We start from the raw sequence: 25275 nt of genomic DNA on the forward strand, positions 1-25275 counted from the left end.
TTAATGTCTTTGTTATCCTTAGTCATTTTTGCTCCCTGTGCCTTGGTTTAAATCATTGTATAATTAATATAATACTGTAATGTCTTTATAATGTTGTCTTAGATCTGCTCATTGTGAGCTTTGCTCTAATATAATTCATCAGTTTGTTTATTCATTCAGTGATACTCATTGACCATTTACTATGGGCATTTGCTGAGTTAGAAAATAGCAGTACAAAGATAAATCAAACTCTGGAGATGGGAGACGAGGAGGAGACATACAGACCTGTGCACATATACAAATACAATACATTATAAAGATACATTGTGATCGTATGTCATAAATGTATTGCGTTGGGCGTAGGTGGAGTAAGATTGCAATGAAGTGTGATTGTTCTCTGAAGGATTAGTGGATGCTCAGGTATTTAAAGGAAGAAATTCCAGTTGGATGAAACAATTTGAAATTTTTTAAAAAGCAAGAGGATTTAATGTCTTTAGAATTTGGGGAAACAGTAAGAAACCCAAGGAGACCAAAGATAGTGTTCGTGAATGTACGAATGTTTGAATTAGGAAAGGATTAAAAGAGTTGGTGAATGAAAAAACTTCAAAGGAGATGAGTTTTGTCAAGAAACTTGAACGCAACACTCAGACTCAGACTTTGTCCTACAGTTGCTGGGCAGCCTCTGAGGATGTTTAAGCAGGAGCATGACATGACAAGATCTAGTGCATGCAGCGGGGTAGGGCAGAGTTTTCTACCTTCTTTATCTCACAGCTACACTTGAACCTTTAGTTAAACTTCCATGGCACACTTAAATTATGTTGATGCAAGAAAAAGAAAGATTTATGTATACTTATTATGCTTTGAATATCTTTCAAAAATAATTCAATTAATGATTTTTTAAATTCTTTATGCCATACTGGTTGAAAATAACTGAGGATGGGAGAAAGTGAAGATGGGGAAGAAAGTGAAATGAGGATTTTGTTTCATTGGTCATGATAAAAGATATCTGGGTCTAAATTTAGCACAGGAGTGAGAATTGAAGGGAAATAATGGTTGAGAGAGATTTCTGAGGTGGAGTCAGCATCACTTAAGGTCAGATTGTGTGGGGTTGGGGTGGAGCAGAGGAAAGATGAAGAAGATGACTCATTGGATGACTAGGTGGACTGGGGTGCCGTTAATTAGAATTGGGTAGATAGGAGGGGAGCAGGTTTGTGTAGGAAGAGCTTAAGTTCAGTTTGGGAAAAGCTGGTTTCAGATGCCTAGAAAACATTTAGGAATATGGCACTCTCAGATAGAAATAATTACCACCCACTCTTCACTTTCACATTACTACAAAAAATTCTGAGTCATGATGACTTTTAGGAGTAAAGAGTTTCATAGAATTCAGTAGTTTACCTCAACTAGAGGACATGCCTGTCCATGCATAGTGTGTGTTTGTGCTTTGGGGAGTAATTACATCTTGAAGCAATAAAAATAACTCTAGGCTGGGAAAAATGAACAGAGCCATAGACTTGGCCTTGAAAGGTCAAAAGGCTGGGACACAGAAGGACAAATGGAATCTGACCAACAAAATCCCTTAGTATTATCTAGGGACCTTTAGATAATATGCACTCTTGTTCTTAGATGTTGACTTAATTTTAATCCATCCAGTAAATTGTGTCATCTTCGAAAGCAAATGGCTGTTCTCCTGGATGAGTTTCTTGGTGAGTGTCCACACCCACATAGAGAGAAATCATTTGGTTTGCCTCTGTTTTATGAACTTTCTGGGTTTTTCTCTTTTCATTCAGCCTAAGACTGCTCATACAGGGAAGTGAAGGCCACATATTCCCTCTCCTCTGCCACATTGCACAAGGAGAGGAAGAGGGACTCAGAGGGGCAGACCCTGAGTCCTTGTTAGCACCATAGTTCTGGGTGAGGCAGAGGGCTGATCGGTTTCATGTATCCGTGAGTTGAGAGGAATCAAGACCCTTCATCTATAGTTGCTTCACTGACCTTAGAAATGTGTTAAGAATAAATGGGCAAATTCATGGCCCAGGATCTAATCTAGCCCCATGTTTCCTCCCCCACCCCCACCCCTTGGCTGTGTAATGAAATAGGTAAGAGCTCAGTCTGTAGAGGAAGAGGTTTGGCTTTGATCTGTGGTGCTTCCAATTACTTGTGTGAACACTAGCAAGTTACTTCACCTTGCAGAGACTCATTTTCATCACTGTAAACTGAATAGTAATATCTACTTCAAAGGATGAGACCATGGTGGTGCCTGTAGCTCAAGCAGCTAAGGCACCAGCCACATACACCAGAGCTGGTGGGTTAGAATCAAGCCTGCCAAACAAAGACAACTACAACCAAAAAAAAAAAAATAGCCAGGTGTTATGGCGGGCACCTGTAGTCCGAGCTACTTGGGAGGCTGAGGCAAGAGAATCACTTAAGTCCAGGAGTTGGAGGTTGCAGTGAGCTATGACTCCACAGCACTCTACCCAGGGCAACAGCTTGAGGCTCCGTCTCAAAAAAAAAAAAAGATGGGACCAAATGAAACACAAGGAATGCAAAATACACAAACCACAGCTTATAGTAAGTCCTCAACACATGAAAAGATCAGTAACCATTTAATGTCATTTATTATCCCTAATTTTATTTACTTATAAAAAATGAACTAGAATTCCCACAGGACCTTGCAATATAACCAAGACAGCCAACCTACAAACCTAATATTGCAATTCCCAGTCTCATACAAAGTTTTTGATGAAAAAGTTCCCCTAACTGTATCAAATAAAGTACGCCATTAAAACTTAGAGTGAACTGAATAGGGTTTTGAAATCGCCTCTTGAGGGTCCTTTGTTTTTGAATTCCCATGGCTGAAAGGAAGTTTTTGCTTTTGTTATTCTTCAATTTTGCTTAAAATATACAACATTGGGATGGATCTTTTGATAACTGAAACTACTGTGATACATACCTGATGACGGACGCCTTCAGGTGCCAGATGAGATTTAAGGGCAGACCTGTTTGACTTGGTTGTGCTTCTAACACTGTGCTTTTGAATAACTTTTTCTTGGAAATATATCCCCCACATTAATTACAAATACAATGTAAAATTATTTTCTAAGAAAATGACATGATACAATCTGTAATCACTATTTTTGCATCTTTTAAAAACTATATATTTTATATGTGATTAAACTGTGATTACTTTGAATTCCATATCTGCAGAGTAAATAGGTCCCTCCCCTCCTCCAAAAAAAGGTTCATTCTGAAGCATTGACTGGGGTCTGGCCTAATGAAGACCCAATCAAGATTATGCTGTGGCATTCGGAGGTGAAACTGTCAAAACTTTTTTTTTTAATTTGTATACAATTTAATATATAAAAATCAATTGTATTACCATATATCAACAACAAACGATTAGAAAATATATTTTTAAATTTATACTTATAATATCATACAAAACCATAAATATCTAAGGGGGCCTAAAGCTAATAGTGATATTTAAGACTACTATTAGAAAATACAAAAAATTATTGGGGAAAATTAAAGAAAATTGAAAATAATAGATATACCATATTCACATACTGAAAGATTCAGTATTAGAAGCACATCAATTCCCTCCACACTGATCTCTAGATTCAATGCAATCCCAATCAATATTTTGAACCCTCTCATCTGTGGAATGTACCCCAGAACATGTTAGAACCATACCTTCGTGGGTTTTATTTTTTAAATCCCAGAAAAGAAATTTCACACTATTTCTTCAGAAGGGGGGTTGGAAACAGCATGAACTTGCTGAATGGATAGAAATAAGTCTGAATTTAGTTTTGCCCCTTGTTTAGTGTGGTAAGCCTACATATACTGTTTTCTCACTGTGAAAGGGGCCAGTGATTTCTGTATCTTGGTACGGTTCTGAGAACCGTAGCACTCAGTGTATAAAGAGCTCCTCACAGTGTGTAAGCACAGAATGAGAACTTGATTCACGCTGTGGCTCTTGTTTATTGTTACCTAGAGTCACCCTTTTCTGGTTGATTTCTTGGTCTTGCTTGGATTGCAGAACTCCTACCACCCGCAACCTACTCTTGTGACATGTCAGCTCTAAGAGCTAAACTTGAGAAAGACGATGTCTTCCCATTACCGCTCTCCCAGGGCTGATGAGGAACTGGCAGAAGGGTGTGCAATCTGGGCCCATCAGAATCACCTGTTCCCTCACTAACTGCTGAACAAGTCATCTAATTTTAAAAACACAAAATAAGGTAACTTGCCTGGAAAGAAAAAAGAAATGAGACAATTTTGTCTTTAGCCTCAGGATCTGCCTGTCATAATATTTGGGGCTGATGACAGCATTTGGAAGAATACGAAAGCAATAAATACATCAGAAGAAGCCCTGAAAAAAAATACAAAGCCTTCCAGGATTGCTTGGAGAACTTGACCTCATGTTTACACGTGAATGGAATTGCAGCATTAAAGCTTGACTTAAAATGAGGAAACTCAAGAACTGATGCTATATCATCACCCTTTAGGTACTCTTTGTCCCAAGACTAAATTTTATGAAATCAGCAGAAGACCATTTGTGGTTAAAAGTGGTGGCAATATTTGGGGTTAAAAACAGCTCCTGGAAAACACAATGGTGGCATGAATTACCTCAAGTCATCAGAATTCAGTTACCTGTGTATCACTTATGCAGAAATGTTTGGAGACAGTTTAGAATGGGAAGTTAAAATGTTTGAATGTACCAGTAGATTAGAGATTTTGTTCCAGCTTCAACATGCGAGTTTCTGAAATTAGTTGTACATGTGTGTTGTTTAGTGTTACGTGAGTAATCAAAGAAGACCATTACGTAGGAGTATAAGAATTAGAGATTAACAGAAAAATTACTTTAAATGTGTTGTATTCCTAAAATGCCAATTAGAATATCATCTGTATATCTAAAGTAAGAAAAAGACATCTTTTTTTTTGCATTTTTGGCAGGGAGTGGGTTTGACCCTGCCACCTCCATTATATGGGGCCAGCACCGTACTCCTTTGAGCCACAGACGCCAGCTGAAAAAGACATCTTTTTAAAGCTTGTCCTCCAATTTCATTTTTAAAGGTAAAGGAATATTCCACATTTAAAACTCTTCAGAGAGCAGTCTTTGTAAATTATAGGCAGTCCCCTAATTACAAACATCTCACTTATGTATAACTCGTACTAATGAATGGGGGTTGTTATAGGTAATAGGTAAATGTACCTATTCTAACTTACATACAAATTCATCTTAAGAATAAACCTGTAGAATCTATCTCATTTGTATCCCAGGGACTGCTTGTACTATTGGAACAAGTAGGTCTTCAGTTTGGTGGATGGTAAGAATCTCCCACACAGACCGGAGTCCTTGAACTATAATCTTATCAGCGAATTGCTAGAACCAGCCATTTCCATAGTAATATTGAATATGTGCCAGAACTCTGTTTTTAAAATTAATATTGCTCTAGCAGCCAATTTTCAACCGTAAATACACTGTCCACTTTACAGTTACAGAGGATAAAATAAGGTAGTACAAAGCCCAAAAAGAGGACTTGGGAAAGTGGCCTGGAACGATGAGGGGCGGGTCAGTCAGATGCTCCTCTACTGCATAAAAGGCTTGGGGATGTGAAGAAATGATGGCACCCAGAGTTACTGCACCTTTCCCAGCGGGGTGTGGGGTGTGGGGAAGGGCAGCAGGGAGCAGAGGTGTGGGGACTAAACCCCATGCTGAGTGTCATTCTCTCCTTGTCACTGCCCCATCTCCCTTAGCTGTTCTGCTCGCCCAGAAAACAGACGCGCTCCCACTGGATCCTGAGAACAAATCAGTGCGGAGCTCCGGGCCCTGCGAGGGCTGTAAGACTGCAGGTGGGTTTGAAATCCCTGTTGGAAGAAGAAGGAGCCAACAGAAAGTCCTTCTTATTTATTCTCACTACATAGTTGTAATTTCCTGTCATTATGAGTTTGAGGGCCCTCATGATAGCTTTGGGAGGAAAAACCAGGCAGAGTTCGGGGAACCGAGGCCTGGAAGACATTGTTCCGGGAAGCTTCTGCTATGATTTCCACACCAGGCCCTGTTGAAGAGACTGGAACAGCTACTGTGGAAATTTCCTATAGATACACTGGAATTAAATGAGAAAAATCAGCTGGTCTCACATCAGGGTATGCATTTGGAATTCGAGCTTCAGTTTAACTGATCAGACTCTTTCATACATTAGCCCAAGCACAGCATGTTTCCTCTGGTAGTAAAGAAATCAATTTCCGTTAGGACAAGTGCTGTGACATTGGTCATAAAGGGGCACGTTTATTCTTGCATTTAATAGTTTTTGAACACATACTCTGCGTAAGCACAAGGAAATACAGTGGTGAGCCGAACAGCCCCTGCCCCTGCCTGTCTGGGCACTGGGTCTAGAAAAGCCACAATAGGGAAACGGCTCTGATAGTCCACAACCTCTTTCTTACTTAGGGTAGCAGACTTTTAGGCAGAAGTACAGAGGCAGCTGTTGAAGTTTGGAGACACAGCTTTCATGTTTTTCTCTCTGTCGGCAGGTGGTATAAGTGATATTGTTTTCCTTGGAACGCAACGCCTTCTGAATAAAAATTATCTCCCTCTTTGTCTCATACAAGAACCAAATCCCAGCAGCCCAAACTCAGATTTATTTTATATTTCTATTTTATTGTAAATTTGTTGTTTAAAGATAATAGCCATTTCTTCCCACTCTGTGTCAGGGGGTTGCCAATTGTTTCACCCACAGACCCCCAGCGAGGCAGGGGCTATTATTTTCTGTCACCTTCACAGGGGGTCCTTCCCTGACCATCCTTTTTAATTGCGACCAGCTTTGATTCCTCCTAGCACGGTAGGAGGTCTGTGCAGTTTGCCTGTGTCGCCCCACGCTAGTGGAAGCTCCATCAAGGTCCACCTCTGTCTTCCGTGATCCAGCACATGGGCGCTGCGACGTCTGCAGAAGGGAGTTAAAAATGAAAGAGCTTGTCCCACAGCATGAAACAAGCTATTGACTTTATCAACACAGAACGTCTTCCTCTCGGCATTTTTACCTAATAAAAACCCCAGCACGTGTCTGACAGGGGGACAGAAGCCGTTTGCTCTCTGGGCCCCACTGAAGGGGAGGTGCTGTCTCTGAGATATGGCTGGTGAACACTGGTGTGGCAGGTTAGCAACAATAGGACCCACCAGCTGAGTGAGTGTGAAGATATCTGTTATTCTTTTTTTAATTTAAATTTACCAGAGTTTTTTTTTTTTTTCCCCTTTCCTGCCCCTCATATTCAGCATGGAAACATCATCAGGTGACACAAATACAAATCCTTTAGTGAGGATTAAAAAATAAAAATAAAAATAAAGCAGCCAGCTATCAATTTCTCCATGCAAATTATTCTTTCTGTGTCTGTTAGGTGACGTTTTCTTGGCCTACTTTTACCTCAGAAAACCTGTGCGAACACTCAGGGTTCCTTTCCCGTTGTCTCTTCTCTTTCGTTCATGTTGGTTTGTTGACTAAGGATTCAGTGGAGGTTAATCGTGCAGCATCAGGAGCTGCTAACGTTTGTAGTTTTCAGCCCCCATTCCTTCACCCCTTCATTACTCTGCTCCCAGTCCCCGTCATAGCCAATTCCCTGGCCATTCTGCTCAAATTTCACTCTTCTGCATTCCCACAGTCGCAATCCCAGCCTAAGTCATAACTGCCTTTTGCCTGGGATATTAAATTACCCTGCAGAAACTCTTTGTGCCCCAGATTCTACATCCTCCATCCAGCCTACATGGAAAAACAAATTCACTTATCTGACTTGGAAGCCCCTGGGGGAAAAAACTATTTCAAAGCTAACCATATCAAACATACATTGCTGATTTTTTTAAGTCCATGCCCTTTATTAATGAATCGCTATTACCGTGTGAGGGTCGTTGTCAGTTGCACCCTGGGTTCCAGCAAGGCAACTTTCTTCACCTGTCACTTCTCAAACAGTAATCATCACTGCCTCCCCAGCCCCTTTCTATCCTGAAACATGCCATTTACTCAATCAGATCGCTCTTCTTTTTCCAACATTATTCAGACTTTCTCTGTGCTTTGCAAAGCCTCCTCAGGGAAGCCCCTGTGACTCTACTCTCCCGTGTCTCAGACACAGCATCCAGGGCGGGCAAGGACTGGAGAAGAGCTATCGCTGTGCCTCCTCCACAGCACTGAGTGTGCATGAGAACGGATCACTTGCATATCGTGAATTAAGCCAAATTCTACCCCTCCCTCAGGACTGTAAGAGTGGAGTATCTGTTTACTTTGAAACTTTCCAATAATACAAAATTCAGTGCTTCGCACAAAGTGGTCCATCAATTCTTATTGACTCACACGCTTACAATGGTCATTTGCACTGTTTAATGCATTATTAAATTATTTACAGTCAAACAAGTTCATGATAGCCCAGACAGTTTAGGGGGGTCGAAATTCATTCTCTCATTTATTTGTGTATTCATTCATTCACTTAATACATTTTTACTGAATGTCTTCAAAGATTTAGACAGCATCTTAGGGCCCGGAGATACCCCATTAAAAGGCATAGTCATTGTCTCACAACATAATTCACTAGTTAGCAGTGTTATGTCAAAGGTGAGTGTGAAGGAAAGACATGGAGAAAGGAAGGTGGATCTCCTGGGACTTTCCTGCTTGCCTGGGAAGCTTTGCAGAAGGATAAGTCCTCATGGAGAGCCACAAATGGAAAGGTAGAACGGAGTGGCAGCTTTTTCACCAGGGAAGTGTTACCCTACCCTGGGCTTGAAATCCTTTTGATACCATCCTTTAAATTTCCTCTCCCTTTGGGAAGGCAGGGGCCAGAACTGCAGGAGCAATTTCAAGAGCAATTTCTGTGTCTTCACGGCTGGCTCTTTCCTAGCCCACGTGACCTATACTAGTTATTTGTAACACAGCAGCTTCATTTAGTCCTTTCTAGGTATACACCGAGAGTCCTCTCCTAGCTTGCATCTGCAGAGAAGGATTTGAGTTTCTTTATATCCCGCCATGCTAGGTAAATTTTAGAAGGATAAATAAAATCTATTTTGCCAATAGATTTTATACATACTTTCAAAAGCAAGAGGCTGTCCAGCAGGAAACAAATGAAAAAGGCAGGGGACTGTTTGAGGTTAAACAAGATGCTAAAAAGCCATGACAACTGACAACTAAATGGAATTGATTATATCCTGGATCAAAAAGTAATCCGCAGAGGGCATTATTAGAACAGACAGAGGAATCTGAGCATGGGATGTCCAATTTCTTGAATGTAGAACCAGCATTATGGTTGTAGAAGGAAGTCCTGTTTGTCAGGAAATATTTGCTGAAATATTTAGAACTAAGTTGTTACAACATCTGCAGCCTACTTTCTAACGATTCAGCAAAACAGAAAAAAATACGTATACATATAGTTAATGATAAAGCAATGGTAGCAAAATGTTAAAAGGTTGGTGAATCCGGGTGAAGGATATACAAGTGTTCATTGTTATCTTTTTTTTTTTGGATTCTCCTTAGGTTTGCATTTCTTACAACGAAGTTGGAAAAATGATATTAAAAAAAATGTGTATATTGGAACTAGTTTCTCCAACCCCCCAATTTGCAAATCTCGCTTCTTCCATGGCTAATCCAGACCTTGCCGATTGCTCTCTGCTCCGTGTTTTTATTGCACAATAAATCTCTTTCCCAATCTCTGATGGTCTTATCTCTCCTACCAGACACCAAGAGATGGATCATTTCACATGGTAGTTTCCTCACACGTTCAGACCTGATCCTGCCAGTGTAAAGACACATGGTGTTGGTGAACTAGCTTAAGATCTGCTGGCATCACCGTTTTTAACCTAAAAGCCACATGTTGGCTCTTTTCTCACTCATGATTCTTTCTTCTTCACAACTTTCTTCAGCTAGTGGATAGCTGCTATTAATTTATTCTCACATTAGGCAGAAAAAAAGAATGCCGAATTTCTGACCTCCTTATGGCTTATCACATATTCTTTTGGCAAAGGTAATCTAGTCTGTGTCATCATATTTATTGCCCCCAAATCAAAACCAGTTGCCAAAGTAATGAAAGTCTATTGGTTTGTGTTGACTTAATCCATGTCAGGGGAGCTTTAGGAGCATATAAGGATAATTTGACCAGCGAAAGGAAAGCCATAAAAATGATCAAAAAGCCAACAGATATGCTGAGAACACCAAGCTTATTTTACTGAGGATTTATGGCCAACTTATCAGAAAATTATTTGGTCCAAGTCTACATTCAAATAAGTCCCTCAGTAATTCAGCAAAGATTCCAGCCCCTGAAAAAAAAAATAGCCTCCTATAATGAGATACCCTAGTAACCCCTAACTTGCAGCATATGTAGTTTAATTTTCAACAGTTGTGAGACTGCAGTAAATCCAGCTTTTGAATCACTAGTCTCACTTATACCTCAGACCTGCATTAAATTACCAGAGCCTGAACTGCATCAGAGCAGAGCCAAAGGCATCCTCCCTGGTGACATACCTGCATTAAGTGTTTATTAATCAAACAGGGCTTAGCTGTCGGACGTACCCCAGATGGCAGTAGTACCAGTTCCCGCTGTGTCCCAGCAGAAGTGCATGCCAAATCACCAGGCTCTGCCACGCTGTGGTGGCTTTGCCCCAGGCCCAATTCTGGAGGTTGTATTTTATTGACCAGACTCAAATTGGCTTCCCCTCCAGTAGGTGATAAAGTGTGGCGTCAAGTCACCCATGTAAAATGTATTACTTTAACTTTGACAGCCTGTCATGGAAGTCCTTGTTTATATAATCGATTGTGCCATTTACTCTATTCTTATTTTAAAAAGCAAACATAGAAATAAAACCCCCTTCTTTTAGTGTTTCATTGATGAATGTCTATACCCTGCACCTTCTCTTAAATAATCTGAGCTGGCGTCATTTCTATTGTTACTGTCAGTTGACATCAAATTATCAGATTTTTGGTTCAAACGCTGCCCCGGGGAAGATGAAAGATGCACGTCGTGCTTTAATGGGAAGCCTTTCGCTACACAGCCTTCTCGCTTCAAAATAGTTTGAGACGTGGTATGTCTAAGCAGTGAAGGCTCTCTGAAGCTGAGAGGCTGGTCAGGTCCCCAGTGAACATTGCTAAAATCTACGAGCTTGTAGCAACTTAACACCCAAGCTACCCGATACCAGCAAAGATGGAAACCTTCATATCATGAAGCTTTGATGAAATGGTATTTAGTAGAACTAAAGAGTTCTTTCAGAAGTTAAGCCTTCATAAGCTATTTGCTCAAAGTCTGCAGGTTTTAAAGTCAGTAGGATTTAAAAAAAAAAACAAAAACTTTATGTTTCAGTTTACTAAACAGTCCACCAAAATGCCCAAAAGCATGATGGGGGGGGGAAAGGATATGTTCACATTAGTACTAAAGCATTCTTTCCAAAGCTTCTAAAGTCTGATAGCATTTTCCTATTAGTTTAAAAATACTGCTGCACTAAAATTGCTCTATCCCTATGTATAAATTTAGCACAGAATTTAATAACTATTATAAAATTAGATCAGACAATATAGACAAAATGGTTATTTTGTACTTTGGGGACTCTAATTCTGTGTGATGCATACAGTACATACAATAATTATGATTGATAGTCATCAATATTTTCTTTTGAAATAATAGTTTAGGAGAGCCTTGCCCAAGAAGTCTGGGAAGTAGAAATGATATGACCTCTGTCCTTTCCTAAAAAAAGTCTCAATGGACAAAGAGAAGGATAAGAAGACTCTTCTTTTTTTTTTTTGCTATTGATTTTTAGTGACTGTTTTAATAAAATGAAAATAAGATTCTGTTTCCTACCCAGATCAGAGACCTTTATAAGAGGAAATGAGTTAACTCAGCTGAAGTGCTTGATTATATTTCCATAATTTGCTATTCATACAAATGTTTCAATATAAAATCTAAAAGGCTTTGTTTCTGGATAATTCTTGTCTCATAGTCTGTGTCATACTGATGTTTGAATCATTTGCTTTCTGTTTTTTTTCTGAATGTTGAAGTAATTATGACAAGAATATTCCCCTTACTAACTTAAATAATCGGAAACATAGGGATATTGTATTTTCTTAACTCCCAAAGAGACTTAGAACTGAAGATTCAGACTCTAAACCAAGCCTCTTCAACTTTGTGGAGCAGCTCAACTCCCTCTTCTCTTTCCCATACCTCAGAATAACCCTTCCTCTACCCCCTTTAAAAAAATATTTCCCTTGGGTCTATAATTTTTCTATTCCAACACCATTTAGATTGCTTGTCCTCGGGGATGCGGCTGTGTTAGAAGCCTCAGGAAGAAAACCATGATTAGTCACTAGGCTTGAAAAATCCTCCCCAACGCTGTTTACGAGGAAGGCTGCCAATTCTCCAAACGCGCTCAGTGCTCATGTGCTTTTCAGGGTCATCCTGCTCGCACAGCACAGATTAAACACACAGCCTCAGTATTTTCAGTGTTGTGAGGAGGCGCATTTACATTCCACTGACGGCACAGGGTGTAAAAAGAAGCCATCTGCTGCGATTTAGCAACACGATGAGGAACCACAACTTCAACAAGAGAAAAGTAGTCGCAGCCTAGCCAGCTCAGTGTAAATGCTCCGCTTTGTGAGGCAGACCTGGGTAGACACCGCCCTGATGTTAAGAGGCATTTTTATTCTTACGTGGTTCTTAGAAGTTGGTCTTCTCTCAAATGACTTCCTTGTTCTCTTTTAATAAACTTAGTTTGCTACCAATTCTTTAGGGCTCCTTTACTAGTTTCAGGAACCCAGAGTAAATATGTCCTTTGTATCACAAAGATAATCACCAGACCTTTAATGATTTGTGCGTTCTACCCAGGCCATTCATCTTTCTGATATCTAGTCCGTTTTTTTACAATGGGATTACCTATAAAATACTTTGGAACTACAGCACGGAACATAGGGAAAAGGGAAAAGTAATTACAAGATGCGAATCGAATATGGTCCTGGCATTTTACAGGCCATCTCATTTTCATTTTCACAACAGTCTAATAATAATAGAGGGAGCGTTGCAATTATTAAAAAATGATTTAAAAAATTTGTCCAAAATCACACAGCTGGCAAACAGCAGGCTTAGAATCCAAACTGTCGGAGCTTGTTCAATTGTGCACAGCTGCAACCTTCCAGTAGCTAGAGTTGTAGCCTAAAACTCGTCCCTATAATTTCAACTGGGTTACCCTTAGCTGGCATATTTATACACTGAAAGAAGAGTAATAATGTTATTTTATATTTCAAGTCTCACTATGTACAGAACTTACAGGTAACCAGTTATGCTTTCCAGCTTATTGATGTTTGTTTAATATTTTTAGGACTTTACCTAGGAGAATAAACTTCAGAAAAGATAGGTAGAAGGGTTTTGTTTGTGAGTTGTGGGAAGGTGCCTAGCACACAGTAGGTATCTGGGAAGTAAGCTGTTTGTACAAACGGTGTCTGCAGCGCCCTTGAAAAATTCAGCAGAACAAAGAAAAAGACCCACAATGCACAACGTTCAGTCCTACGCTTTTAACACCCCCAGGATGTCTATCAAGAAATAAAACAACTAAACAATGCAGAAAATCTCCAGGGTTGTGGCTTGTAAAAAACAGCCATGTGCTCCCCTCCAGTTTTAACGCGATGTTATCAGGCGATGATTAAGAAGGTAGCTGTTTTAGTGCTTCACAGTGTCAAAAAACAAGGTATCAAGCCAACAACTCCCTTTTTTAGGTGCAGCACTTAGATTGCAGCCATGTATTGCTTCCAACTGTAAATATTAAGAAAAGAGAGAGATCTTCATTGGCTCAGCATATAACATGACACTCTGGCATTATTTGCTGAGATGTAGATAATTGTACTTCTTGTTAACAAGTTTCCATGTATTTTTTACTCCATCAGCAGGTTCTTGAATCAATGCCTAGACTAGGCTTGACTAACGTCAGCACAATTTGACTTTGATGAAAAGTTTGAAATTTATGCATAATGAAAAATTATACATCCATTTTCTAGTTTTCCAGAAAAGGTAGTCACTCCTTTTGAATGCGATAGCATTGGTACCTGGTTCCCCAAAACATATCAGTTCCTTTGCCTCTGACTGAGCAAAGGGTCCATAATGTATTTAGGACAAAGGGGAAGATTTAGGGAAAATGAAGGGGAACTTTCCCATTTCACCCATTGACAAAAGGATTTCAGGTTTCCATAGGATGTGGGAACTGCACACTTGTTTTTATATTCCCTTTGAGACGTTAAATTTCAAAACCACTGTATAGGAGCTCATATTTTCTTGTTGATATAATATACCAAAAAGAGATGGACCGAAAATCATTTATGTGAAAACATGTGCACATATATACATGTCTATATATTTCATTATATATAAAGTATACAAGTGTTATTTATAGTGCTTGAATTCAATAAATGCCAGTTGATGAGAATGGTGATTCAGTAGTCCTTAAAATGCTCTGAAGTTGTTTGATTGCAAAGGCACATTACCACCTGTAAAAAGTCTGATGCAGAAAGGTTATCCTACACCATGTAGAAAATCAAGGAAGACAGCATTCATTGCATAGGTATTAAATGTGGAAAAGTCAAACTACTATTATTTGTAAGAGTATACTTTTTCATTTATGATACAAACACTCTAATTGGCTTGTTCTCGGCCATGGACTCCTACAGTTCATGGCATGTTACACTTTTGGCTTAATGTAGGATTTCAAGACCCACATGTTTCTCTATTTGCAAACCCATATTCCAACCACCTACCATCTTCTCTTTTCTCCACCAACTTCAGAGTTCATGACATTTTGCGGGTGCTCAAATTTTTTTTGAACTGAACCGATAAATTAAATGCCTTGTAAAAGAAATGCAGCCTTTCTGGATATAAATGATGATCAGGGCCCCATACATCCAGGTGCGACTTGGTAGGTTTGCCAGGTAGGGGATGAAGGTGCTGCACTTGTAACCAAGAGAATGCTGTGGAACCTTATAATGAAGATTGCAGTCTGTGATCACAGGAAGGAGGAACTCAGTGAACGAATCTTTTAAAGACGAACCAAGGATGGTGGCTTTGTTATTTGCACCCGTCTCTAGCTGTGTGGGTTAACCCACAGGGTGCAGCCTACTTTTCCCTTACAGAATATTTAATGTGACGAGGGAGCTACTTAAATGCTTTCCCCTGTAGACATGTGCAGCATCCTCCCGGTTCTCATAATCTATCTCAGGCTCTTTCTATCCCAGAACGTGTCTTTACAAAGGTGCACATTTTCTCCCTCAAAGGAGCAATGGCCTTGGTGGGAATCCTGTGAAATACTCCATTTCTGTTTCAAGGCAGAAGACGAATTATGCACAATTAAACACAAAAGCTGCACCTCTTCAGCTCACCTTACAAGGTCATTACTCAACATCATTACTTAGGGTTCTGCAAATAAATCTTTCAGTTGAGAGGCTTATGTTGGTTTCTATAATTTGAGAGCATTCATATTGGTAATTAAGTGGCAACATAGTTATACCAGCCAAAAACACACAATCTTTAACCTCAAGAAGCTGCAAATTAGGATAATTTACATATTGCCAGCTGTGATTATATTTAGCATTCATAGGACTTAATGGTAAAAATAAATAGATACTGGGCCCCATTAAAGTCATAGACCAAATTTTACAATCTCCCATTTACAGGGCTCATTCACCCCCTGGAACTGTTATTCAAAACGTTTTCCAGAGTTACCTGAACACAGTTGATCTCATGAAAAACTTGTGTTTTAGTATGCGCAATGGCATCTATTTGAAAACACCCATTTTCTAAAAAAAGTTAACGTTTCCAAAATTTTGTCTGGTAGGACAATCTGCTCCAAAGTGTTGCATTTTACAAATTAGTAAATAGAAACTCAAGATTATATATAGGAGAATAAAATGAGGATTTGAGGCTACATGAACCATGTGACCCTGAGTAAATCACTTAACTTCTTTGCATGGACCTTAGTTATGCATTTATAACGTGAAAATAGGAGTACTACCGAAAGTTAGGGCTAAAAGAGGTGTCGCATGTTGAGTGTTCATCATCCTTATAGCCTGATTTTAAAGAAGGCACAGCTCTCAGCAGGAAGAGGCTCTCTGAGCACCCTGGATATCGGATGGACACAGGGCTTCTGGTGTACTGGGTGGTTAATCCCCTTAGATAGTTAAGAGTCTGCTTCCATAATCTTTCAGCATCCTTAGCTCTGAAAATAGATTTCACTAAGCACAGAAATGTTCAAGCCACCCACTGCTTAGTATAAGGCATTATTTTGTATTGATCTTCACAATTGGGACTTTTTTGTTTGATGTAAATGTAGTTTCTTAATTTTATGTATTTTAAGATGGTGAACAATTACATCAGTCTATTGGCCCAGAACCTTTTTCTTTCTTTTTCTTTTTTTTTAAGCAGTGCTGATCCAGGGAATTTCCTCAATTTTTAGTGAAGAAAGACTTTGATTATATCCTAACCACCCCAGACCAAAACACATCTTTCTTTGGTCCTTTGAGAGAAACTGGAGAGCATCACAGGCCTGAAAATCCTCAATTAAAATCCTCAATTAAGAACTTTAGAAAGATTCAAATGAAGCTTAAAAAAAAAAAGAGCTTAAAGCAAGACTTAGTAACAAAACTATGCCTCAAGAAAACTTTTAATTAGCAGAAATCAAAAATTGAGCTAAAGAATACATACATTTAGTAAGCTAGCTAAAAAACCAAACTCAACCAAAACATTTGCTCAAGAGAAACCTATCTGTACAGAATTATAGAAAAAATTCTAGAATTTTTATGTTGACTTGTATTAGTTTTAGTTCCAAAATGAAAGAATAACCCTAAGAATCATATCGTAGCATATTGTATCATTGGGGATGTTTTATTGTTATTAACACCACCATGAAAGAAAGATGCCTACATTTTGGTGAAAGGTTTTGCTAGGGTCTGAATATTTTTGCCTCTCGCCTCCAAAATCCATACCTTGAAACCCTTTAATCACCAGTTTGATGGTACTAAGAGATGAGACCTTTGGAATTTAATCAACCTTATTATTGTAAGAGATTAATGACCTTATAAAAAGGCCCTAGAGAACTGTCTCATTCTTTCTTGATGTGAGAACACAGAGAGAAGATGGAGATTTGGCCCTCAACAGAAGCCAAATCTGTAGGCATCTTGATCTTGAACTTCCCAGTCTCCATGACTATGAAAAATAAATTCCTGTCTTACCAGTGTGTGTTTTGTTATAGCAGCCCAGATTACAATAGGTCCCTTCTGGTAAGAGTCAGTGGCAGCCACATATAATCCTAACTTGTGGGAAGTAGTTTAGAAGAAAACATGGCATAGACCTATATCACGGAATTATAAAGTGCTTCTTCCTGGCTCCGTGCCTGTGGCTCAAGCGGCTAAAGCACCAGTCACATACACTTGAGCTGGTGGGTTCAAATCCAGCCCAGGCCCGCCAAACGACAATGACAGCTGCAACCTAAAAATAGCCGGGCATTGTGGTGGGCGCCTGTAGTCTCAGCTACTTGGGAGGCGGAGGCAGGAGAATTGCTTGAGCCCAGGAGTTGGTGGTTGCTGTGAGCTGCGATGTCACAGCACTCTACCCAGGGCGACAGCTTGAAGCTTTGTCTCAAAAAAAAAAAAAAAAGTACCTCTTCCTTCTCTGGCTTCACAGAAGCTTGGGAAATTTAATCCTTAATCTAGACTTTCCCTTAATTTAATCACATTTTCATCCCATTATTTCTCACCATTCCTTGCCTGTTCCAAACTCTGTTTTTCATCCCATCTTCCCTTTTTTCCCATTATCACATCTTATGACATTTTTTTCTCTCTTGAATGCTCTCCCATGTTCTTTCCTATAAATAATCTTTCTACTATTTCATGGCCTAGTTTAATTCCCATATCCTCCATGAAAACTCTTCGTCCTATAATAGCTCATAAGGATCAAACCTCTGTGAATATACACTGTGTTTTTACTCGGTAACATAAATTAGAGATTAATCATTTCCAGTGTGTCTTATCGTTTCTTGTTTCTCTACAACTTGATTATAGTTTCCTTGAACTTATCATCACAGGAATTACAAACTACAATTTACTGATTCCCTATCCTCCTTCCCCTCTCTCTATGTCCTCCCCAGTGCCAAATGTATTGAGGAAACCACTTTGTGCCTAGAATGGTTAATTGGGGCGATGCTCACATTTTTTTTAGTTGCAAGGGAGATGTGGAAGGCACAGACTCCAGCAGCTCTCTGCAATTGTCACAGGACTTATGAAGGGACAGGACATTGGATTTCCTGCCTACCCCCTGGGGAGCAGCTATTGCAGAGGAAGGTGGCTCCCGGGGAGGCTGATTTGGCAATGAGGAGGTGGGAGTGACAGCACAAACCCTTCAGGCTCAACCAAATTTGGAAGGGGGAGAATATTTGGAAAAGTTTTTGTAAGGCTTTTCTGACAACTAGATTTGTAAAAGATGGTAAGCGTTCGCCTTATTAATGTCATTTTGGGGCAAATGCAGGAATCTCCCTCCTTGTCTCTAAGCCCCTGTGGCTCCTGTGGGGCTCCCTTTGCTTGTGAACTCTACGAGCTCTTTCCTAAATCATCCTTTCCTTCTGGCACCACTTACTTCCCTTCCCATATTCTCTCTCACTGGGGCCTCTTCAAAAATCCGTCTTGATGTTCTTGATTATCTTTTGGGGGCCAGTGCCTTAACTTTCCTTCCTTCTCTTATGTAGTAGAAGCCTTGTTCCATGATCCCCAAGGAAGGTTATGGGTTTAATGGTGGGTTACTGGATTTTTCTGGCTCGACCCTCACAAACATACAAATGCAGTTATACTAAGAAAGACTAGTCATCAACCCGAGCAAGGGGTAGTTACAAACACAAGGTGACACTTATACTATTAATAAACACATGAGCATTCTGAGCTCTCTTTACTAACAGACACACAACTTCATTTGAGAATTAATTTCTCCAGTGAAAAACAAATTAAATGTACACTTTGATGGCAAACAAACAAAAAAAACAAAACAGAACAAAGCATGTCAGGGGAAAATGTGCTTTTGTTTTCCTGAGAGAGTTCCTGCCCATTCTTTCGTACCTGCATCAAATAACGTCTGCTTAAAACTTTTCCTGCCCTCCCCACCCCTGGAAATGTTAAAATTCCTTCCTCTCTGAATATCACATATTATTCTTTCACCTATTCATTTAATCCTCTGGCAGATACTGAAGCACAACTCTGCCAGCCATGATTGCCAGGCACTGAAGTTAAAATGATAAAAAGACATTTTCCCGGTCTTCTTGTAGATCAAAGATGGGGAACAAGGCAGATGAAGGCTTTTGCAGTGCTGCTGATAGGTATTAGGTAAGCACACTCCAGAATCTGAGAGCGTGTGCTGCAACTTCTGAATTGGACAGCCTCGGAAAAAGGTACTTAATCTCTCTCCAACTTGGAGTTCTTATCATTAAAATGGGAAAAATAATATTATCTAATGTCAGGGGCTGCTCTGGACACACCCAGGACTTGCCAACATGGCGCTGTGAGGAAGTGTTTCCTCTCCGCTTGAGTGGTAAACAACTATAAGGAAGTTCTCCTTATTGGCCCTGAGGGCGCATGCTGTGCTCGTGGCTTGAGTCTGCTCCACTGTACTGTGAATGAGCTGTGCATGCCCTGTGCACATGTACCGTTCTGTGATTGGTTCCGCTACAGCATAAGAGTGGTAGGAGAGGGAGGGGAGAGAGAGAGAAGCGGCAGCAGCTACCCGGGTAGAGAGATCGCTATCGGTTCTCCGAGCTGTTCTGCAATAAAGTGCCTTTGAAACCCTGGTTGGTGTCCTCGTCTCTGCTGGTCGGCGGCGCTGCGACACCGACAACCTAACTCTCAGGACCTTTGTGAATAATAAACAAAATAATGCTCATAAGCACCTTAGCATAATTCCTGGATTGGAGTAAACACCCCATAAGTATTAGCCATTATTACTGTTATTACAAAATGCTACGACACAGGTGTATTTAGAATTGTAAGGGAATAGGACACTGCAAAAGCTGATTGAGTTGGGGAGGGGAGCAAGAAAGCCTTTACTAGAAAGTTCTGGGGACAAATACATTTGACTATGTGAAGAAGAATGAAATGAGGATTTTAGGCTCCAAGAACAATGAGCAACGTATCCTTTAAAATGTCTTTTTAATGTTACAGCAGTTGTCAGCTCTCGTTGGCTTTGGAGCAGGTAGCTAAAAGGATCTGGATTTTAATAGCCCAGGCGTACTTATCTTAACTTTGAAGTGAAATTACCCTCCTACCGAAGTGAAATGACCCTCCCACCGCAAGTCAAAAAGATCTTGAGAAACCCTGTCCATTCTGTTATACTGTAAAGCTCTTCTAAAAGCAAAGAGGAAGGTCTCATTGATCATACCCTGGACGGCCGCTTTGAGAATGTCCTCGGGTGTTCATGTGACTGTCTATGGTGCGGATCTGTGTCTTCATGGATCTAAACTTTCTCTGAGATTTGCTCGGGAAAGAATTAATTTATATCAAATTCCAATTAAGCATGAATGATATGGTTTTTGTATTCTTGATTCCTAGACGAAACTGCTCTCCTAAAGGACAGTGTGCCTTATTTATCCCAAAGACAGTGTCACTGACAAAGTGGTCATTAATGACCAAGACTTTGCCTTTCTCATCCTGAAAATGTAACAGGTAAAAGGGACAACTTCCTGTACTTAATACATACTACCATTTTCACCCTAATTTCAGTAACTATGAGGCAAGCTGAATAAACACACACACACACACACAAACATACACATGATTCCCAAAGTTAGAAATTGCTGCTTTGAACTTAACCTCAAAACTACTTCATTCATTTTATAAGTTAGTTGCTATTTATTAAGTATATACTATATACTCAACATGATGCTATTGAAAAATAAATACATCGGCGCGCCTGTGGCTCAGTGAGTAGGGCGCCGGCCCCATATGCCGAGGGTGGCAGGTTCAAACCCAGCCCCGGCCAAACTGCAACAAAAAAATAGCCAGGCGTTGTGGCGGGCGCCTGTAGTCCCAGCTGCTCGGGAGGCTGAGGCAAGAGAATCGCGTAAGCCCAAGAGTTAGAGGTTGCTGTGAGCCGTGTGACGCCACGGCACTCTATCCAAGGGCGGTACAGCGAGACTCTTGTCTCTACAAAAAAAAAAAAAAAAAAAAAAAAGAAAAATAAATACATGGGACGTGATCAAGCTAAAAAGCTTCTGCACAGCTAAGGGTACCGCAACTAAAGCAAACAGACAGCCTTCAGAATGGGAGGAGGTATTTGCATGCTTTAAATCTGACAGAGGGCTGATAACTAGAATCTACAGGTAGTTCAAATTAATCAACAAGAAAAGAGCAAGCAACTCCTTCATAGGCGGCCAAGAAACCTGAGCAGAAACTTCTCTGAAGACGACAGACAAATGGGCAATAAGCACATGAAAAAATGTTCATCATCCTTCCTCACCAGAGAAATGCAAATCAAAACCACTCTGAGATGTCACCTAACTCCAGTGACATTAGCCTATGTTACAAAATCCCAAATCTACAGATGCTGACACGGATGTGGGGAGAAGCAACACTGCTGGTGGGATTGTAGTGTAATACACCCTCCATGGAAAGAAGTATGGAGAATTATCCAAGCACTAAAAGTGAACCTTCCATTTGATCCTATAATCTCTTCACTAGGTATCTACCCAGAAGAAAAACAAATATCATTTTACCACAAGGATATTTGGAATAGAATGTTTATTGCACCTCGGTTCACAATTGCCAAGACAGGGAAGCAACCCAAGTGCCCATCAACCCATGAATGGCTTAACAAGCTGTGGCGTATGTATACCATGGAATACGATTCAGCTAAAAGAAAAGAGGGAGACTTTACATTTTTGGGGTTTAACAGAAAAGAGTTGAAACACATTCTTATCAGTAAAGTGTCACAAGAATGGGGAAAAAAGTATTCAATGTACTCAATACTGATATGAAACCAATGTATAAACAACTACACATCCACATGAAAGAAAAACACAAGTATAGTCTAGCAAGCGGGTAGGGAGAAGGGGAGAGGGGAGGGGAGGGGGGAGTGTGACTGGCGGGTCTCACCTAATGTGCACAAGGTGAGGGTGTTCAGCTTGTCCCCCTGGGTGAAGGTCTCAACTACAACTTGGACTCCACCTTAGAAATGAAAATGATGTAACCTAAACATTCATATCCTCACATCAATCTGAAACTAAAAAATTCTAGAAATTCAATGTACAAATTCCTTTGGTTTTAAATGTAATTTTTGCTGAGTTTTAAGCGTCAACCAGAGGGACTTCAGTCACTCAGCAGGCATTAATATGTATTTTTCCACTTTGAATAACAAAAGTAGGGAGTACCTCAGTTTTCCTTCATAATGGCATCGTTATCAGGATAAGCTTATGAAAGCAATGTTAGGGGAAGTGGATAGAAAGTAACAGGTACAGCCATTTATGGAACTAAATTAAACTCAACTAGACAAACAATCATGACTATGTTTTCCAAATGACCAAATACGTTAAATTGCAAATGGCCTGTTTGTTTTTGTATGTTATATTTAATATGTTGCTTCTTTCTGTATACGAGTCTCCAATAGATTTCTACAGTTTACGTGCAACAAATCTGTGTTTCAGTAATTGCAGTTGGGAGGAAAAGGTAATAACCACGGTCTTTATAATTTTTTAGAAAGAAAAATATCCTCATTAATTTGATCAAGTTTAGGAAAGTTATATACATATAATCCATGAATTAATGTGATGAGTCATGGACATTTTCAGTAGAAGCAATTTTAAAGCAATTACCAAGTTCAAGTCAGTGATCTTGACATTTAAAATTGCTTAAATATTAGGCTCCTGCAGTTTTCTATATCATTCAATTTGTTCCCTCACACACACAGACAAAAATAATTTAGCCATGAATTCCATGAGCTGCAGCCTCATTTCCTAAAGGCAATATAAGTCATTCAAGAAAAAAATATGTAGTATATAAAAATTTATACACCTCATTCTTGAAAATTAAAATCGGAAGAAACTAAATTTATGTCATGTTGGAATAGACAACAGCATGGTATTCAGTTTCATGTTAACAGTTTTGAGTTTCAGTTTTCAGTTTGACAACTCTGTTTTTAATAGGTGCAATCAATGCCAAAAGTTCTCCCTGAGTAAAAAATAAGGGAAACAATTCAAGAAAATGGTAACTAACAGGATGCAATCAACTTCATTATTTACTTTGAGTCATTTGGATAGTTAATTGGTTTGCACCATGTAGACCTGATTTCTGGAATGATCTGTGTTAAACGTCAGCTGCATTTTGAAGAGAATAGAAATGTATCAAGTGAAACATAATTCGTTTCCCAGGGTGGCTGATAACTAGGCTACACTCCAGGTTGCCCAGAACAATATCAGTTTAAGCTCTTGTCCTAGCATAAATTATCAGAAGTATTCTCTTTCACTTCCCAAGTGCCCCAGTTTGGACAATAAATACTATGGTCAATCTTGTCATAACCAATATATATCATTACAGGGACATTTTAAATATTTCATGAATTATAAAAGTGGAGAACTTACTATGTGGAGCTGTGCACGTAGTTCTCATACCTAAGCTTGTTGAAAGCAGGAAGGCCTTCTTTGTGTTAATTTTAGTAGTCTCCTATGCCTGACTCAGAGCTTGCTTAGAGTAGGCCCTGGACAAATAAATGGTGGACAAATAAATAAATGCATTATTTTAAAAACTAGTTTCCATAAGGCCAGTATTATAGCAAGACAATGATTATTTCAGAGAGATTTTAAAAGACGATGAGCTTGATTTGACAGGTAACAAAAATGCCACGTGAGTTGGTTAGCCAGTCAACGTGGTGGCAAACGCCACCCTGGTTGTTGTTTCCCACCATTGTCTGTGGGCTGAACGCCGACTAGCTTAGCTGATTAGACCTGCGTTCAGGAGCTCCATGCTGTATTTCTGCTTCCATCTATTTAAGACACATGAAGAAACACGTTCTGAAGATGGTGACTTCTGAGAGGCCAACGGCAATGACCTCACATTAAGAAAAGAAAAGCATTAATTCTACTTAGTGAAGCAGAAATCTTAATGTGCAAAAAGATGAGGGAAAAACAGATTAATGGCCTAAATTAGACCTGATTTCAGGGCCTGATAATGCATCACGATGGTATCCAAGAACAGCTCCTTATTTTATTTTTCCTCCATTTGAAGTGATTTTAATTCTCTCACAGTTAACTTTTTTTTTTTAATTGTGGTAGAAATGGTTTGCATCCTGTTTTTCTAACAAATTTTCACGTGCACAATACAGTATTGTTAATTATAGACACATTGTGGTATAATTGTGGCAGAACTTTAGGACATGGTGGATCACTGATCTATTACACCTAACAGCAGCTCCTCCTCTGCCCCCACCCCCAGCTCCTGGCAACCACCATTTTACACTCTGTTCCTATAAGCTAGACTACTTAGATACTTCATATAAGTGACCTCATGCAATATTTGTCCTGTGACTGGCTAATTTCACTTAGCCTTATGTCTAAGGGGTTCATTCGACTTGTAGCACGTGTCAGAATTTCATTCTCTTTATGGCAGAATAATATTCCATTGTATGTGTGTACCAGGTAACCACATTATCTTTATCCATTCATCCTTTAACAGACATTTAGTTTCCATCTCTACCTCAGCTATTGTGAATAATACTGAACCGAACATGAGAATGCAGAGGAGATACGTCCTCAAGATCCTATTTCAGGGGAGGGGAGACAAGATGGCGGACTGAAGCCAGCTTTCAACAAAGGCTCCCGTCCAGAAGGAGAGTTAAGGGACAGGAATTTAGTAAGTATCCTGGTGGACTTGAGCCTCACCAAGAGAGAAGGCTGAAGAACGCACATCAACACCGCTGAGGCAAGTTGTGATCACAAGGACGCAAACAAAAGGTACAAAATCCACCACCAAGCGGACGGGAGTCCCCCTCCCCCATGAGACCGGCTCAACAGCCCCACAATTAAACAAGCGGGCAGAAATTAAAGGCCCTCCCACTACACTCCACGGGAGAGACCTTCTAAAAACTTGACCTACCTCCCCTACTGGGGTGCCGTGGCGTTCTCCTGCCGGACATAGGGCTGAATAAAACTTTGGGAATCCTTTGCCAGCAACCCTGAATCCCCGGCGCTCCCCTCCCGCCCACTGAGGTCTGGAGGCCTGTCCCCCAGGACTTCGGATCCTTGGGTGATTTCTCAAGGGGAGTGGACAGTCCCCGAGTTGCGAC

The 25275-nt window shown here is 40.0% G+C and overlaps 1 protein-coding gene across 1 annotated transcript in view; it reads right to left on the minus strand.

Annotated features, from left to right (window-relative positions):
* CRB1 (crumbs cell polarity complex component 1) overlaps positions 1–25275 on the minus strand; it is a 261529-nt gene that overhangs the window by 1434 nt on the left and 234820 nt on the right. The window lies entirely within an intron of this gene.

Source organism: Nycticebus coucang, chromosome 10 (assembly GCF_027406575.1).
Source record: "Nycticebus coucang isolate mNycCou1 chromosome 10, mNycCou1.pri, whole genome shotgun sequence".
NCBI classification, from domain to species: Eukaryota; Metazoa; Chordata; class Mammalia; order Primates; family Lorisidae; genus Nycticebus; species Nycticebus coucang.